The sequence below is a fragment of the Dermacentor andersoni genome, chromosome 7, assembly GCF_023375885.2.
Source record: "Dermacentor andersoni chromosome 7, qqDerAnde1_hic_scaffold, whole genome shotgun sequence".
NCBI classification, from domain to species: domain Eukaryota; kingdom Metazoa; phylum Arthropoda; class Arachnida; order Ixodida; family Ixodidae; genus Dermacentor; species Dermacentor andersoni.
In genome coordinates this window covers 13,807,580-13,827,372 of record NC_092820.1, presented here as the reverse complement: position 1 = coordinate 13,827,372, position 19,793 = coordinate 13,807,580, and the positions used below count along the sequence as shown (strand labels likewise).

At 49.8% G+C, this 19,793-nt stretch overlaps 1 protein-coding gene across 3 annotated transcripts in view; it reads right to left on the bottom strand.

Moving 5' to 3' along the window:
* The window catches only part of LOC129386005 (chymotrypsinogen B-like), a 717,527-nt gene that overhangs the window by 491,623 nt on the left and 206,111 nt on the right, over window positions 1–19,793 (bottom strand). The window lies entirely within an intron of this gene.

Sequence of the window (19,793 nt, the reverse complement as noted above, 5' to 3'; positions counted from 1 at the left end):
TATATCGACGGTGGGAAAGCGACGCAGTGTCAAAACTATGGGTTAAAATTTAACTCTTTATTGGGTGATCCTGCGCCCAGCAAAACAATTAACTCTCAAACACCAGGATCCCGGCGGGCAAAGTCGGTGATTGTCGAAAACCTGATCTGCGGGTCAAGCGCATCGGCTTTTTCACTGGGCTCGTCAAACGTTCCAGTGTAATGGCTGGTGCCCGCCTGCCTTCCAGAATGCATTACATAGTTGCTGTGGCGCATACAATCTGATTACATAAAATCCGGCGAGAACATATGCAATAGACAGAATCAACGATAACATTCGAGTAAGTTCCAATCATGCAGACGAGTCTTGCGATCAGCGAGAACTTCAATTTGTTAGCGGGGAAAATGCCTGTTTCGAGGAAAGAATAAACAAGTACTGGTGTCAATTCCTCTATTAAAAATCGTTGTACGGATGCAGCAAACAAACGAAGAGCAAAAAACAAAAGTAGCCGTAGTAATGAAAGAAACAAAGCATCAACAAAATTGAGTCCCGTAGTTCGTCAGCTGGCGTAGAAATACTTAATGCGCACCACGTGGACGACTTCAGGTCATTCGCGGTGGTGCCGTGATTGCGAAATGTTACCTGGCACGAGCTCATAGATTAGTGCGCCAACATGTCGGGTGATCTTGTAGGGTCCGAAATAGCCTCACACAATTTTCTCGCGAGGACGTCATCTGCGTATCGGAGTCCAAAGCCGAACACAGTCACCGGGTTGGTATTGCACGCAGCTTCACCGAAGATTGTAGTTGCGTCTATCGGTTCTCTGCTCGCTCTTTATCTAGAGGCGGGTGAGCTCTCGCGCTTCGGCAAACGCAAGTTACTTCGGGGCCTCCGGATTCTCTTCGCCGGTGATGTGCGGCAGCTTGGAGTCGGGAGTCGTCATCGGGTTCCTTTCGTGAACCAACTTGAATTGAGTGATCTGCGTTGTTCCTTGCAATCGCTAACATGTCGGCGAGGGTCTTATTCAGCCGCTCCGTAATACCATTGCTCTGCGGGTGGTAGCCAGTTGGCCTCCAGTGACTTGATTGTCTGCATTGCAGAATGGCTTCTGTGAGCTTTGCTCCAAGGTCCGTTCCTCTGTCGGCGATGAGAACTTCTGACAGATGAGGCAGTGCTCGTCCTGTGTCTGTCGTCGTTTTGTTCGCGCTGTTACCATTACGAATCACAGCAGGATATTCTTGAGGAAGAATTTCACCACTTTGGCTGCACTAGTTTTCGGTAGGCCCTTTGTTTAGCGAAGCGAGTGAGGTAGGCCGTCGCGACGACCATACAGTTATTTCCCCATGGTGACGTTGGAGAAGGTCCAAGTATACCCATTGCAATCTACTGTAAGGGCCGGTAAGGAGGCTAGATCGGCTGTAGCGATCCCATTGGCCTTGTTGGCGGTTTCGTGCGTCGCTGACGGTCTCGGCAAGTCTTGACGTAACGGGCGACATCAGTGGCTAGGCGCAGTCACTTGTGCTAAATCCTCGCATGAGTACGGGAGTATCCGAGGTGCCCAGCAGCAGTTGGGTGGTTACGAAGTGCATGTTTAACCTAGGGCAGCAGAGCTGAAGGCAAAACAAGAAGGCACAGACTGGCGAAGCAGAACGCTTCCGGTCGGAAGCGTTCTGCTAAGACTGCTTCTTCGAGCCATTTAATAGGGCGGTTGCGGATTTCGGCGTCTTGTGAACGACACGGTACGACCCATCACGTTTACAGCGTCTCATCTGAGCAAGACGTGGGTCGAAGACGCAAGATCCAGATGCATAAATATACTGTAGTCCGAAGATCGAGGCGGGACGGGACGCACTTGCTGAATGCAGTCGTCTAGGCACTGAAGGTACATCAGCGGCTGGTGCTAGGAGTCAAAGGAACGAGCAAGCTCCAGGAAGCCACAGAGTTCCACCATAGCTGAATTCGGCCGGATAACAGCCAAAGTCGCGACAGACAGCGCGTAGGCCGAGAAGCACCATAGTAAGGTGATCGACCCAGTGTTCCCGATCTGGGCTCGCAGTGGGGAGCAGCCTTGTGCTGGTGGTCGAGCCACTCAACCTAGCCGATGACACAGGGATGAGATGCAGTGGCACGGCAGTGTTTAGCGCCAAGTAGGTGGCTGAGGGAAGTGAAGAGGAAGAGGGTGCACTCAAATTGCCAGCCGCGATCAGTGGTCGCTATGCTGGGGCAGCCGAAGCTGGAACCCATGTTGAAACGAAGGCTTTGACGACCCTTTCCGCAGTGGTGTCCGGAATGGGCAGGGCTTCGGGCCAACAGGTGAAGCGCTCAGTCATTGTTAGACTGAACCGGTAGTCGTGAGAAGGAGGAAGTGAACCAACCAAATCAAGATGGGCGTGGTCAAAGCAACAGCCAGCTGGCAAGAAAGACTGCGTGGGAACCTACGTGTCGCGGTTTACTTTGGTGGTCTGGCACGCCCGGCAAGAACGCGCCCACTAACGAACATCAGTGTTAATGCTTTGCTAGACATAGCTCTGTGTAACGAGGCACTGCGTGGCTCGGATGCTGGGATGACAAATGTCGAAAAGGGATTGGAATACCGCGCAACTGAAGGAAGCCGGAATGAAGGGGCGAGGTACAGCCGCTGACATGTCACACCAAAGTCAGCCAAGAACAAACGCTTGAGGGACGAGTTGTACACGGAAATAATGGGGATGGTCACGCAGCACTTGCAGCTCAGGGCCTTCCGCGTGTGCCCGACCGCGACGTTCGCAATCCACAGTTGATGCAGAAGTTCCGAGAGAGATGATGCGGGAGAGTGCATTAGCTGCCTCATTTTGGGTGCCTTTGATGCGCCGGGTATCCGTAGTGAACTCCGGTATACAGGCCAGTTGACGGTGTGAACGTGCGACGTACTTGGAAGAGTGTGTGCGGAAGACATACACCAGAGGCTTCTGATCTGTTAGAACATAAAATGGCTGGCCCTTGAAGAAGTGCTGGATGGTGGAGTAGATAGAGAGGAGCTCACGGCCAAAAAACGCTGTAGCGCATCTCAGCAGGTTGGAGCTTCCGCGAGAAGAAGCTAAGTGGACGCCACTCCTAGTCGATTGGCTGCTGGAAAACGCGGTCGATGGTCACATTGCAAGCATCCACCAATACTCGAGTAGGCACGCTAGTTCTTAGGTGGATGAGTAGTACTAAATCGGTGACAGCTTCTTTAGCAGCCCTGAAAGCAGCTTGAGCTTTGGGAATCCGGAAAATTGTGGATGAAGAGCCCTTGGTCGTGCGAAGGAGGTCAGTCGAGGGGTGCAGAAGCTGAGCGCAGCGCCGAATAAAGCGTCGGGAGGAATTCACTAGGGCAAGAAACTCAAGCAGCTGGGTAGTCTTACACTTCCTGGACGCGGGAGGTCAATGGATGAATTCCCAGCGCCTAGATGTGGTGACCCACGAACTCGTGCTTGGAAGAACCAAAAACGCTTTTCTGGGGGCGGACAACCAAGCCAAATTGTTGAAGGCGTTCAGATAGTTCATGGAGGTGACGCTCATAAGCCTGTGGATTAGAACTCGCGGCAACAGTGTCTTCGATGTGGGAAAATACAGCCGGGCGTCCACGCGTTACCTCCGCAATGAATCTTTAGAAAGTTTCAGCTGCGTCTCAAAGGGCCTGCGCATATACTCAGAGGCCGAAGGGTGAAATAATGGCCGTCCTAGGGATATCTGCCGGTTCAACGAGAATTTCGAGAAAGGCCTTGACAAGATCCTCTTTACTAAAGATTTTACATCCTTCTAAGTGGCCTGTGAAATCTTGGAAGTGTGGAAGGGGATAGCTATTGATGACTGTGTGTGCGTTGAGCACCCGGTAGTCACCGCACGGACGCCAGTGACCGGGTGCTTTCTCGGGAACTAGATGGAGTATAGAGGCCGAACTGCTGGCCGAAGGGCAAATAATATTCAGGTGGTACATGCGCTCGGATTCCCGTTCAGCAATGGCCAGACACTCACCGAAGAGGCGGCGCGGACTAGCTGCGACGGGTGGACCAAGTGTGACAGTGTGGTGGGTTCCGCTGCTCTTGGGCGACTGACTTAAAGTGCAGGGCCACGTTACCGCAGAAAAATCTTCAAGGATACTAGCGTACGGGCATAGTGGAATCAGCGTGCGGATGCCAGTTGGAGCGATAGCCAACAGAACTCCAGAAATGGAGAGTCGCGTCTTGCTGCCAATCAGGCGACGGCGGCATATGCTGACGTCGAGGACAAAATGGGCCAGGAAGTCAAAGCCGAGTATAGGCCGATCGATGTCGGCTACGATGAAGACCCACCGAAACGTGTGCCACAGGCCAGCGCCGAGAGTGAGGGACCGTCGACCATACGTGGCGATGGAGGCAGAGTTCGCCGCGCGGAGCATAGGGCCAGGTGACTTAGAAGCGCGGTCAGGTTTGAAGGACAGCAGTACGCTGACCTAGCCACCCAAGTCTGCAAGGATTCGCAGGCCGAAAATGCGATCCCTGCCGATGAAAAGGCGGCCGGATTGTAAGGCGACGCAACATACTACCTTCAGCTATCTCGCAGTGCATTTCCCGACCAACTGGTATGGGGACTTGCACTGGTGGGCGCGGTGTTTGAAAGTGCGATGGTACCACCAAGTTGGCACGCTTCGAGGATTGCGCGAGTGGGGACTGCTCGTGGAAGAGGGACGGCGGCTGGGATGTGAGGGAGGAGACGCTCTGGTCATGAGAGGACGCCCCAAGGGCGTCTATGGAGACGGCGAGCTGGTATATCCAGGACAGAAGAGAAGGAGACACAAGTGGAAGTCGCGTCGCAGGCTCGATCGGCGAGCAGGACGAGGCGGTCGAGGGTGAAGTCTCCTGCAGCGGACAAGACAAGGCACGTGGAATGCGGCAAGTGCGGTAATAATTTCAACAGCGCACCGCTCGCGTAGACTGCTTGAGCCGAGGAGCCGTCGCATCCTGTTGAGCAGCTGGGAAGGGCGGTGATTTCTAAGCTCCTCGGAGGCGAGCAGGGGCTGGAGGAACGCGCTTTCAGACACTGTGGTGCGGTCCAAAACGCTCTGCTTCAGCTGCTTGTACGGGACATCCATCAAATGGGGAGGGATGATGACCACCACCTCTTAAGCAACCTCAGGAAGGAGGTTGGCAAATAAGTTGCGGTACAGAGGAGTCCGTAAGGTGATGCAGTGTAGATCGAAGGAGACTTCGACCTGGGTGAACCAAACCTATGGGTCCTTGTGCCAGAACGTGGACAGGTGAAGCTGTAGAGCTGCGATGTGCTGAATGCGCGAGCTAGCGTCAGGCGGACGGCTGCTTGAGGGTGGTAGGATGCCCAGAACCGAGATGTTGCAGCGGAGCGCATGAAGCAGTGGACCAGGTTAGCAGGCTCTTAGAAAGGACTAGCGTGTACCATGCTCGAGCCGCGAGCACACACCACTCAACTTTATTTTCGCCATGTTTTGCAGTGCCTACCTAGAGCGCCGACCTATTGCGTGCGGGCGTAGTGGCGTCGGTGGGTACTACACTGTCACTGCCGCAGAAATATAACCGGAACGCCAGTGGTCTCTCTGACTTAACGCTGCGACTTGAATTCGACGCAAGATCAGGAGGAGGAAAAACATTTATTAAAGGAAAAGAAAGAAAGGACAAGCAGGTAAGCAGGTGTATTTCTGCTTGTGCGGGAGGTACCCTTAATCCAGGGCTCCTGCGGCTCTTGCTGTCTCCCTGGTCCGCCGCACCAGTTATTGCTGGTTACGAGGATCCGAACCAGTCAGCAAGGCCTTCAACTGCTCGGGTATGAGGTTGGGTATTTGCGGGGCTGCCTTGACATTGGGGCACGCCCATGTAGTGTGACATAGGGAGGCGTAGTCGTTACGAAGGGGACATTTGTATGAGAATAGTTTAGGGTGTATTGCGTGTAGCCTGCTTAAATGGTGGTATGTATTGGTTTGTAAATGTCGCAATCTTACGGCGTCTTCACGTGAGAAGGTCTTGTGTGGAGGTGGGTATTGTCGTCTGTTCAATCTGTGGTGTTGTAGTATGGCGTTGTATTGTAAAGGTAGGGGCTTCAAAGATGCAGCCGTATCCCTCTCTTGTGGCGCCCCAGAGGCGTGAGCTAGGGCTACACCATGCGCACGCTCACTTCCACGGAGGGACTCGTGTCCTGGAGTCCATACTATTTCAACGTCCAGAAATTGAGAGGCTTGTTTGAGGAGTCGGTGGGCGACTGAAATATTCTACCTCTCGCGTAGCTACGGCAAGCTGCCTGGGAGTCAGTAATAATTCTGACGTACTTGTTGCTCAGACTAGAGGTGACGGCCAAGGCGATGGCTGTCTCCTGCGCGACGAGGGCACTGGCATTGCGGACCGTCATCGAGACCACCTCTTGAAGGTTATGGTCGACAACCCTGGCCGTCATAGCTTCTATTCGGGGGGACTGCGCGGCATTTGTGTATGGTGTGGTGGGGAGATTTCCATATTTTGTCTTTAGAGACTTTGGGCGAGCTTGGCGACGACTGGCATGATGTTCCGGATGCATGCTTCTGGGGATAGGGGCTACGTTGATGTGCTCCCGGAAGTTGGGGCCAGGTGGATTGCTTATTCGTGGTCTTTGCCGTGTGTGGGGTAGCCTAGGCGCGCTAGGACTCTTGTTCCTGTTGGGGTGAGGGCTAGCCGTTCTCGTTGGCTTGTGAGGTGGGCGTCTATAATTTCTCTTATTGTATTATGGCCTCCTATGGCATCAAGCTTTAGTGTCACTGTTCTCGGTGGTAGGCTGAGCGCTTGCTTGTATGCCTTGCGAAGAAGTACATCTAATTGATCTATCTCCTTGGGAGTGAGGGGTAAGTACGGGGCAGCGTAGGCAAACTGGCTGATTATCAGGGCCTGGACGAGTTCTGTTATGTCGTCGTCTTTCAGACCTATTGTTTGGCGGTGATGCGGCTGACCATTCGCATGACTTGGAAGGTGGTCTTCTTGAGACGTTGGATGGGGTATTCGTCTCCACTGTCCTGTTGTATGTGGAGGCCGAGAATGCGGACGCGGTTTCCTATGGGTATTTCTTTGCCGTCGAGGGTGAGTGTGATGTGGGGTTTTTCATTGAGTTTTCTTCGTGATTTCTGTCGAGCGACTAATAGTTACAACTTCTCGTGGGCGCACTAGAGGCCACTTGTTTTTGAATGTTGCTGGACAACGTCAGTCGCTTGTTAAAGGGCGTCTTGTTTCTCTCCTTTGGAACCAGTGATGGTCTAGATAGTGATGTCATCGGCGCATATTGCACGCCCGATTCCTGGTATTGCGTTGATTTTGTCGGGTAAGTTCATCATAGCAATCTTGAAAAGGGTGGGTGACAGAACAGCACCTTGTGGGGTTCTTTTGTTGCGGGTAGGCAACGTCGGGGTTCTGAGTGAGACAATGCGTATTATGGCCGTGCGATTGCTTAGAAAGGCGCGTATGTAATTGTAAGTTTTACGACCACAGTTCGTGAGACTTAGGTTTGCAAGGATGGAATGGTGAGCCACATTGTCGAAAGCGCCTTTGAGATCGAGTGCTAGAATCGCTCCGGTGTTGTGTGGTGAGATGTGTTCAAGGACTTGTTCCTTTAGCTGGAGAACGATGTCGTGGGTAGAAAGGAGGGGCCGGAATCCGAACATTGCTTAGGGAAAGAGGTCACTGGATTCTAGGTAAGGTTGAAGTCGGTTCAGAATGACATGTTCCAGAAGCATGCCTAGGCATGAAGCCAGTGATACCGGTCTAATATTTTATAAGCTGGAGAGTTTGCCGGGCTTAGGAGTGAATATGATGTCCGCGTGCTTCCAGTCTGCTGGTAGCGTATCCGCTTCCCAAAGATAATTAAAGAGGCCAGTAAGAGACTGATTGCTGCCATCATCCAGATTGCGCAGGAGCTTGTTATTTATTTTGTCCTTGCCTGGGGTGGTGTTTCGTGTGAGTGCTTGGAGTGCTTGTTGAACCTCAGTGATAGTGATCCACTTGTCGAGGTTGCAATTATCGCTCCAGCTGTACGTTGGAGGTCGTCCTTGTACGGGTTCGAAATCGCCTATGTACCGCGCCCGCAGCTCCTCTAGGATTTTGTCATCAGAACCCTGATATTCCAAAAGGACTTCTTGGCGCTTCACTGTCTCCCTTTCTTCTGTCCCCTTTCCAGAAATGTATTTTGTGCCACAAAGTATACCTACAACCCTGATAGTTTTGGACAATAAGTTGGGTTTTTTGCTGGCTGACTGCCTTGCTTTGTGTGCGGTCAAGAAGATGGCGTTGCAGCGACCATGTTTTGGCCGTGCTAAGATTGCCCTGCAACTTGTTGCATAGTTTTCGCCAATTGTGACGGTTGAGCTCCCCAGCACAAAATTCCGCGGTTTCCGTGAGTTTCTATTTACGCAGTTTCAGTTTACGATCATGTTTTGGCGCTTCCATCTCCTAAAAGGCCTCGACGTGCTTCCCACAGGTGAAGAAGGTGCGGGTCTACGGCCGGTATGTCTGTGGCGAGTGTGATGTGTTCTGAATATTTGCTTACGTCTTGTTGGAGCTCTCGTACCCACTGCTCGAGATCCGTAATACCCATTGAGGAGTCATCCGCTCGCTCGTTGCGAAAAGCTGTCCAATCTTTGAGTGTTGTCTTCTTTATCGGGTAGCGTGCATGCGTCCCGTTCAATGTGGTGGCAAGTATGCTGCGGTCACTGCCCAGAGTTTCCTCCGTGTTGTGCCAGGTAGCATGTTGTATCCCTTTAGTGGGGGTGAGGTCAGGGTATGTATCTCGGGAGACGCTGTTTTCTAGACGTGTGGGGTAGGCGGGGTCGGTGAGGATGGTGAGACGATGCTGCTGTATTGTGTACTGGAGTGCAGTGCCTTTTTATGTGGCTGTCGTGTAGCCCCATGCCTGATGAGCCGCGTTGAAATCGCCTACAATCAGCAGACTATTGTTTTGGCTCTGCCAATCGCTTCAGTGATCAAGTAGTCAAACTTGCCTGCTTCTGCTTGGGTGGGCTGTAGATATTCAGTATGAAAAGGCTCTTTCGGCCTCGTTGGAGCGGTAGGATCTCAATACGGTTATGATCGACGTCACTGCCGTCTATTGTGTTGTTTGGTTGCGTGCGTTTCAGCTGTAAGTGTGGCCACGCGGCTTTCAGGCGCGGTGGGTATGTGTGTTGTAGCCAGTTTGAGTTGGGTGTGTGCCTGTTTCCTGCAGTGCGATTACGCTTGGTGTCGTTCTGGCGTTACTTATGTGCTGTCTCAATGATCCTTGCTTGCGTTTGTAGCTGCGACAAATCTATTGCCAGATTAGGAGTGGGTTTTCGTTCCTGTGGATGGTTTTGCTATTCATTCTGATTTACGGGTGGATCGGCAGGGTGTCCCTGCTCTATATCCTGTTCTGCCATTGTTCTCACTTTCTTGCGTCGCTGATCTTTTTCGAGCCGCGTTTCTTTAATTATGCTTGCGAGTTGCTGGATGCTTTGTTGCATTGCTAGAAGCTGTCGTTGCAGTCCATCGACTTTCTCTTCGACTTGTGCGATTTCTGTTGGTTTTGCTGATTCCGCAAGAAGCATTGGTTCAGAACGTTCAGAAGATGACGGCATTGAGGGTGCGGTTATTGGTGTGGAATGCTGAGTGGCAGTACGATTGGCGTATAGTTCTGCAATGTGCGTGCGAAGTTTGTGGTTTTCTTCATGAAGGCGTTTGCCTCTGATAACCTTTAGTTCAGCTATAATTGGCAGTTGAATATCAGTATGTTTAGGGGTAAAGAATTATGGTGTTGTGTGTAGGCGTGATGAGAGTGTGTTGCCTTGGTGGACTGTGTGAGATGGGGAAACCGTGCTGACCAGCTCACCGCTTGTGATCCCGGCGCAGCAGGTCCGCTGAGGTTCCGGGTCGCTCTTGTTGGTTCCGCGAGGAGGAGCGAGACCTGGAGCGGGAACTCTTGCGTTGCTGGTATTACGTGACCGAGACTTCGATCGTGAGTAGTCCCGGCGGCTGGTCCATTGCGGTGCTGAGGATGCCTCCTTCAGTCGATCAGGGCACTCCTTGGAAGCCGTAGGAAGAGGCCCCTGGCATAAGGCGCACCGGGGATGATAGGGGTGGTCCTAATTGGGGTTCCGTGTACCACACTGGGGGCATACGTTTGCTTGTGGAGTTGGGCATACATCGGTCCGGTGGCCGACTTGGTGGCAGATGCGGCAAAAATGCGTGAGTGGTCGGTATGGTTTGCATTGTACTTCACCATGTAAGATTTGCACTCGGGGTTGAAGGACGATCGGAGCAACTTGGGGCGACAGGACTAGGCGAGCAGGGTTTATTTACAGTATTTACATTTTAAACAAGGGATACATTTACACAGTCTAGCGTGATTCCAAATGGGGCCCGCAAACGAGCATACAGCACACAGCTTACGAGCACACAGCTCACGAGTCCATTGACGAGCACAGAGCACGACGACGAGCACACCTAGCAGCCGACAAACAGCCATTTTTAAACAATTCGTGTCCCCTAGATGCCTAGGTGAGGCAAAACGTTCAACGTCATCGTGAACAATCCGCCTCTCTACGGAACGGTGTACACACATACACTCACACACACACTTCCTTGCGCGAGGTTCACGGTCCGGAGCCGATGTCAGACGGACTTCGTGGAACTCGGGGCTTGTGTCAGGAAAGGGCCTTTTATTCCCCGAGCTGACCCCTGCAGTGCGGCCGGGTGCCCAATGTCATGCGTCTTGGACGGCGCGTGGGTTCCCCGAGCAGACCCCCAGAGCGTGGCCGTCGTGGTGTCATTGTCTTGCGTCCCCATAGCCAGCTGGTCACGCCCTACCCCAGCCGGCGCCTCTAAATTCCAGAGCTGCCGCAGTCCGCAGTTCACTGAAGTAAGTTCATGGTTGGTTAGCGCTGTGCTCGCTGGTTCTCTGTAGGGCGCCCCTACCGCGGATCGGCCGACGCACCTGCAGCGGGCTGAAATAGCTTTGCAGAGCAGTGCCCCTGCAGGCCGATCCTAACCCCTCCTCCATGGCCCGGAAAATCTCGCCTGGCTAGTGCTGACAACTGCTGGGCAGGAAGAGAATGGCTGGCGAGTAAGAAGATGGTTGTGCTCTCTGCAACCCCTGCGCACTTGGAATGGCTTCAACCATCTCACAACAACTGGCACAGAAGAGTCGATCTCGGCAACACAATACCACTCAGCGTGCAAACTCCCGGAATCAGCTGTTAACCCACCAGGTTTCCTATTAAAATTTCGTTGGGAGCCACTCAACTGGGAACCCCAAATTTTGCCCCCGAAGTTTTGTGCCGCCAAAGCGAGCGTTCACGTTCCCCCTGAGTTAGACCAAACCTGACCGTCGCGCTGCACAAGAGTAAAGGTTTACGCAGAATTAAACTGAAGGCTCTCAACCACCAATACCCGAACATAACTTAAGCAGCCTAGCTTCACGAACAGCTTTTTCTTACCCTATCGCAGTGGCGTACTTATCTCATGTACGGTTGCCCCTGAACCGTCTGGCCAACTCCTCAGGTACGTAATCACAAACGCGCTTGGTTTGTGGTCCCTATTGAGAACGCGTACTTGCGTCGTACGTCAGCATTTCATCACGCTTACTCTCATTTGTTCCTTTAGTCTATACAGGACACGTACCTTAAAGGAACAACTAAACTTGCGTAACTTACGCACTCCGCAGAACCCTTAAAAAATGCGTCTGCGAATAACTCGTTCTACGCACGCGTACGAGAGAAGTCAGAATACGGTTGCCCTTTATACACACGAGCAACGAAGTCAAAAATCTGCTTCCTTCCGTCCACACAGGACACGCGCTAAGGGAACTAAGAACGCTTCTCAGTGCAGATGATGCACTAACTGAAAATCTACGCGCTTAACGTTAGAAAAATTCAAAAACACTTATAAAAATGAAGGTTAACTAATACTCACGCGCGTTACCATAGGCCTCACACCGATAACCTTGACTTTCAGGTTACTCAAACACAGAAAAAAATGAACGCCTATCTATTCATTAGTGAACACCTCGCGAAACTACATGTTTACATAAAACGCATCTTTTCAATCTCGGAGATCCTCGAACAAAAACACAAATAAAGCTCATACTTCTACATATTGAAAGAAACTTAAATCGCGAAATTTTCAAATGCTCAAAAAAAAAAAAACACGATTTTCTTCTACAGAAGCTCTTTTGGCCCCCCGTTTCAAACGTTTACAACTGACTCATGCTTTTGAGCTGTACTCGAGGTGGTCGCGGTTCGAAAGCTACTCTGGCTACCGAGGAACATCAAAAGGGCTGACACACAATCAGCTCCTTCAAGACGTTATAGTGTCCTGCCAATTTGCGTCCTGGCGCCACGCTTTCATCACGAACTCGATTGACCACGTCGCGACTCTCTATTCCCTCGTCTCGTCTTGCCACCTTGCGCTCCTTCGCACTACATGCCGCACTCCGAAAAGAACGACGGGACGACGAGGAACGTAATTGCCCCGTGCCCTTTGTCCGCATCCGTGCAGAACACGCTTCTCCGTCTCTCTTTGACCGGTGGCTCGAACTTGCTTGATGCGCACACGTCGTCAACGACGACCGCATCTTTCTTTTCTTCGCGCCCTGCCTTTTTGCGCCTCTCGCCGACTTTGGCTGCGCTACATTATTTACCGTCTTTCTTTCTTTACGGCGGTTCTTTCTACGGCGCTTTTTCCTCGCACTCACTTTCATGCCGCCCTCTCGTGCCTCGTACTGGCCGGTACACATCTCGTCGGCCCCGATCGGTCTCCTACCCGCACAGTCTGAGCGATTTTCATTTAAATCGATTCTCACTTTGCCACGACTGGCGGACAGCCCAACTGACTGTGGAACAACGCAGCAGTCTTTACTCGAGCTGTGCAACTCGCACTCTTGCAAATTGCCCTCTACTGCATCGCCCAACTCACGCTGTGCATCGGCACACAGCCCGTCGGTCTCAATCGCTGTCTCACGCGCATAGTCTGAACGTAATAAATCATCCATCTCTTGGCTACCTAGACTGGCGGAGAGCTGCACCGATCCTTGAACAATGCAGTTGTCTTCTCTTGAGCTACGCAGCTCGCAATCCTGAGAACTACCCTCAACTGCATCGTCCAGCTCGCACTTCGGCACGCAGATCCGACTCGACAGTTATCTCGACGTGGGTGCTCGCGTCTTTCGGGTCAGCGGTACTCTGTACTTCGTTAACTAACTCGTTAACATTACCTGCGACGCACACGCACGGTGACTGTACCAATTCATTCACAGCTGGCCTAGCTGTCTCTACAGTGCTCTGTTGGCACAGCCCCTCGTCACTCTCACTATGGCCATTAACGGCCTCTGTTGCCACTACGGCATCGTTAGTAGCTAGCCCTTTCCGTTCGCCTATGAATGGGCCGCTAATCTCACAGGCACTACTTTTCTCGTCGGCTTTTGGTGAAAATGCGCTAGATACTTCCTAATTCTTTTGCTCTGTACTACCTACAGAAATTTCAGACAGCCGTTGTCTCTGTGCCTTTAAGTGCTCACAATATTGTATCTGTTTTATCAATGCTTCCTTTTCTTTTTCAACCTTTTGCCGTTTTTACTCACGCTCTTGGCGTTTTCGCTCGCGTTCTTGACGTTTTCGCTCGCGCTCTTGGCATTCTTGCCTAATTGATTCCTGTTCCTGCCTTTTATTCAGAATTCGTTTAGCAATTTGTTCTATGAATTTCAAATCATTGTTACTTGCGAGAATGGTTTTACAAATTCCTGCTTCCGTCAAGTGCTCCTCTACGTTCACCTAGACCTCTTCACAAAACCACAACAGGTCAGCTCTCGTCAAACACATTAGGACCATGGTCGCTATTTTAAGCTTTGGCTCTGCTGTCACACAATACTTGCTGCGATACCCACGCAAATCAGAATACAAGTAAGTGATCCCAGCGAATCAAATCTACACAAACAAATTGAAGCCTGGTAAATCTTACAGCCAAAACCAAACGCTCACCCACTGAAGCAGCACCATATCACCGGTTATTCTCCACCGTATCCAGTCAGCTACAAGAGGTGGTCAGTCCCAAGTCGCCTCCAACTTGATCAGGATACCGGTCGGTCACCATGTGCCAAAGTCCGTGAGCTGCCGTTGCTGTCTCCGAGTCGTAGGCCGATCTCACCACTGCCATCCAGATGTAATATTTGGAGTCGGGCTTGTAAGACGATCGGAGGAACTTGGGGCGACAGGACTAGGCGAGCAGAGTTTATTTGCTGTGTTTACATTTTAAACATGGGATACATTTACACAGTCTAGCGTGACTCCCAAATTGAGCCCGCAAAACGAGCATACAGCACACAGCTTACGAGCACGCAGCTCACGAGTACATTGACGAGCACAGGGCACGACGACGAGCACACCTAGCAGCCGACAAACAGCCGTTTTTAAACAATTCGTGTTCCCTAGATCCCTAGGTGAGGCAAAACGTTCAACGTCATCGTAAACAATCCGCCTCTCTACGGAACGGTGTACACACATACACTCACACACACACTTCCTTGAGCGATGTTCACGGTCCGGAGCCGACGTCAGACGGACTTCGTGGAACTCGGGGCTTGTGTCAGGAAAGGGCCTTTTATTCCCCGAGCTGACCCCTGCAGTACGGCCGGGTGCCCATTGTCGTGCGTCTGACGGCGTGTGGGTTCCCCGAGCAGACCCCCACAGCGTGGCCGTCGTGGTGTCATTGTCTTGCGTCCCCGTAGCCAGCTGGTCACGCCCGGCCCCAGCCGGCGCCTCTAAATTCCAGAGCTGCCGTAGTCCGCAGTTAACTGAAGTAAGTTCATGGTTGGTTAGCGCTGTCCTCGCTGGTTCTCTGTAGGGCGCCCCCACCGCGCATTGATCGATGCTCCTGCAGCGGGCTGAAATAGCTTTGCAGAGCAGTACCCCTGAAGGCCGATCCTAACAACCGCTGTAGTATCGCACGTAGAAGGGTACAGCCTTGCCAGTGAATGTGATCACTGCCGCTGCGGTTACTTATTACACATTACACGGTTACACATTACTTAAGGAAAGCTTCTGCGAAATATATGAACAACATCTAACAGAATTTTAATCGTTTTACACGCCCGATAAATAGAGCATTCTTTCATTTAAAAGAATCACCACCGAAGCACTTCGTACAGATGGTTAACCAGCGAAGCTGAAACGTGTGGCCCAGATGTTTATCGCTGTGTTAGTCCCCACGGTTCCTTAAACGACGGCGTAATAACGACGGTTTGCGCACCGAGGATCCGGCGAGCCGGATTGCTGCGCAACGTTCGGCTGCGACACAGAGTAACGACGTCACTACTGGCGCAGCCAATCGCGCACCTCCCTTTCTCTGTTTTTTTGTTCGTGCATGCTCATGGGGTTGCGCCAGAGGATTTTTTCGCGCACAGGCAACAAATGGGCGGACGAATTGGCTAGCGATATACAGTATGAGGATACCAGCCACATGACGGAACGGCGATGCCACCATCATCATCATCGGAGCGGGGCTCATGCGCCCGGGCCAAGCGTAGCGTGCCTGGCACGGCGAGTGGCGATCAGGGAGCGGGGTTTTGGGCTCAGTTGGTATGTGCTCCAGACACTACAGGCTGTCCATTGCGTGCACTCTGCGTCATCTCTGAGAGCCTCCGCAGGCCACTGGCTCTGAAGCCACGGCCTTGACCCCACAACAGCTTCACTGTAAAACTAAATGTGCCCAAATTATGAAGCAACGTTCAGTGTGGAAAGAGAACTAAACCTTAAGCTAAATCTAAACCAAGAATGATGTGGACCAAATGGTAATACTAACTTCTCTATTGCGTTATCCCATGTGGTAGCTGAGATACCAGGCGAGTACCTATCAGCAAAAGTCTATCGATTGTCTATCCCTGACCTCTTCAACCATTTCACCATCTTGAAAACTTGCTATCATCCTATCACAAGTTGAGAAACAAACATCTGAGTATAGATTTAACAATGCTTGAGCATAGGCTGAGCGTAGATGTTTAAATTATTTTAGAAATATCAACCTGTTGACTAACATATGCAGATATCTTGGAGAAGCTTTAGCACAGTCAGACAACTCACCAAGTTCGTGTATAATTATCTTCCAGATTGAATACCTAACGCGAAATTGACGCGAATTTCAGCGAACGTGCAAAAACATTCGATATAGTCCTGCATTCTAAACTACCACACTGGCTAAACATGACTTCAAGTGGAACTTTTTTTACCCTAGATCTCAACATTGCCATTTGTTGGACGTGTTGGTGAACTGACTTTAAAGGCATATTTAGCGCCAGCGAACGAGGAAAGAATGGAGACGACACCACAACGCACTAACTTCAACAACTATATTTTCAGGAAACAACCACCGATTTAACCCATGCACAGTGTTGCCACATCGTCCAAATTTTTACCATCCAATAAAACCCTCTCCTTATCTAACAAGTTGACCAAAGGGACACACGTATCACTATTCCGACAGACAGCCTGAGCCTCAATAATCTCTCGCACATCTTTATTTTTGTGCTTGGCAAAAACACGGCAGAACCCATATACCGGCACTCAGCCGCACTCCTGAGGGGTAGTTGCCAAATAACCGTATTGCTTATTTCTCACGTTTAGACTATGTTCCCTTAACCGGTCATTAAGACACCTGCCTGTTTGCCCGATGCATTTTTCCCACAGGAAAGCGGAACCTCATACACAACAGCTTCTACGCAACCCACTAGTGCTTTACGATGATTCGTAGAGCATCGGACAGCTGCCTTACGGTGCGGGTCAGCTAACCGACATATTTTAGACAGTTTTTCTGGCGCTGAAAAGACCACTTTTGTGTTCACACGGCTTTCAACTTTCAAATTTATTTCAATTTTCAACTTCATATCGCTTTTTCTTTTTACAGCAACAAGAAAATGCGCGGGAAGGAATTAAAAGCTGCACAACCGCATCTTGACGAGGTTCCTGTCCTCTTTCTTTGACAACCAGTCGCATCATATTCACAAATAGAGCGTGTTACATATGTACAAAATGAATGGATTTTATACATACATCCATGTTCACATAGAACCTACATAACATCTATATATATTGATATCTGTGCACTACCTATCTACACCAACCCAGTATCTATAAATACTTAGATATATACACGCAGACATACATCTACATAAAAAAATAAAAGAAAAACAAATATCATGCACAAATGATAAGCAACACTTGTAAATATTTACGCTAAAACAATACCAACAGTTTTACTCAGAATATAACGGCAATGTTCATCGGAACATAGAATGAAATGCGGAACGATGGAAAAGCGAAAAATTTGGGACATCGTAAGAGTTTGAAAACCTTATAATTTATAACAGTTGACCATTATTAATGAAATTTAATTTCTGTGCCTTTCGCCTAATAGCGCTTAGTTTGGTATGGGAAGTATATATCACGTTTAATATTTTCGGCACCTGGTATTGCAATCGCCTGAAACCGTAATTAGTTCTTGTGAAAGGTAACACCTTTTGCTCCGTTTTCTGAAGTCATATAACGCTTCCTTTGATTTGACTAAGTTGCACAAATTTATGAAACCTTGTTGTTACACCAAACATATCTTCGATTTTATGACTAGGTTATAATCATAAAAATATTAAATAGGAAGCACATTAGGAGTGCGTAATATCTCGAGTGTATATGCATCAAACGGTGCGTTAAAAATATGTCGGACAGTTTTCTTTCATGTTGTTTTTAAGCTTCAAATGTCTGCTTGCGATGTCGCGTGCCACACTAGATTACAATAGCTAACATGTGAGAGCAAGAGACTGTTATATAACATCAGTTTTACCTTAGAGGGCAGCATGTGTCCTAATTGACAGATTATTCCACATGCCCTCGCCAAAGTGGACATAATCCGCTCAAAGTGTGCATCCCAAATTAATTGTTAGTTAAAAATTACACTCAACGTTTTTACATTATCAACTAATTATATCCTTTCTTTGCCGAGTTAAAGAACAGTATTGCAGTTTGTCTGTTCTTTTGGTGGCGTAAACAACACAGCCTTAGCTTTATTCTCATTGATTGCTAATGAGTTTATATTACTACACTTTTCTAATGGGTATTAAAGTGTTGTTTGCCATATTTGTGAGTTGCGCAATGTCAAGTAATCTGACAAAGAAAACGACTAGTATCACCTGCATAGAATATGAACTGCGCCCTTCCAATAATACTGGTCATGTCATAAATATAGATAGTAAACAAAATACATCCACATACACTTCCTTGTCGAGCAGCTTTTGTTCCACAGGAAGTGGAATTCTCTTGCTGATGAAAATTTTGATCCAATTGCGACGCACTGCTCAAGACATGATTTCAAAAGCCTAAGGGGAATCCCGTGAAAGCCTCAGTGGTTTAATTTTGCAAATATGGTTTTATAGTTAATCAAATAGAAAGCCCTCGAAAAGTCATCGAATACACCTAGACTCGTAATCCACGTAATCCAGCAAGGTTCAGCTGGGTCAGCTCATAACCGGACGCTCTGGCTGCACCCATGTGAGCAGAGGTCACGCTGCGCTTGTCTTGTATTCTTCTGTGGTGGTTTGCTCTGGGCAAGCCTGGAAAATCAAGCAGGGCAATGTGAAACAACTTTCCTTCGCACTGCTTCGGTTGCCAAATGGTGTTTCGTGAATGCAATCGTTACTTTATCCTAGGCCCAAGTGACGACAAGCTCCACGTAAAGCAGCTAGATTCAGCCGGATCAGCTAATAACCGGACGCTCTGGCGGCACAAACTTGAGCAGTGGTCACGCTGTGCTTGTCTTCTATTCTTCTGCGACAATTTGCTCTGGGCAAGCCTGGAAAATCAAGCCCGACAATGTGAGACATCATTCCTTCGTGGTGCCTGGGTTGCCAAATGGTGTTTCGTGCATGCAAGCGTTGTTTTTTCTCAGGCTCCGGTGACAACAAGCTCCACGTGATCCAGCAAGGTTCACCAGGGTCAGCTGTAAGCGGACGCTCTGGCTGCACCCATTTTAGCAGAGGTCACGCTGCGCTTGTCTTCTATTTTTCTGTGACGGTTTGCTCTGCGCAAGCCTGGAAAATAAAGCAGGGAAATGTGAGACGTTTTTCCTTCGTGCAGCCTCGGTTGGCAAAAAGTCAGTTCCTTAAGACCATGTGCCGTTCTATGCAGATAGGGCAATATCACTACCTACCCTCCGCGTTGCGTCCGTTGAATTGCCACGTTCCGAGTTTAGCTGTCTGACACGCAGCTTTTTAGCAGGCCCCATTGGACCAAAACCTGCACTGACTCCAGAATCCCTGCTGCTGATAACTTTCCCGGCTGATTCCTAAGACTTGTATTGATCTTATGGTGGCAAATTTTTTTAATGCATTTCCAAAACACAACTTGGCTATGCTCTTCTTGACAAGTTTCGAGTGGGCGGACCGATACGACAACAGGGAACTATTAGCCCTGGGTTTACACTTCCAACATGTGTGCCGTTCTATGAACTCGAGCTGAATATTTACGAAACACAGCACGTTATCAGACGGCACTTCAAGCGTGATAGTAAGCGGACTAAGACCTGCAGAAAAAAATTCGTAAAGCTTCTCTACTGTAGAAGGTGCGTCTGTTTCGAAAAGGAGTAGATAGTTATGAACGTACCTGACAACTTTAACCACCCTATGCTCCGACAAGGCACCTTACAGGTTTTTGTTATGGTGGGCTATAAAAATGTCACTCAGTATAGGCGCCAAACATGAACCGATGCAGACACCCTGCTTTTTAATGAATATTTCGTCATTCCATGCGGCTTACGTAGAGTGAA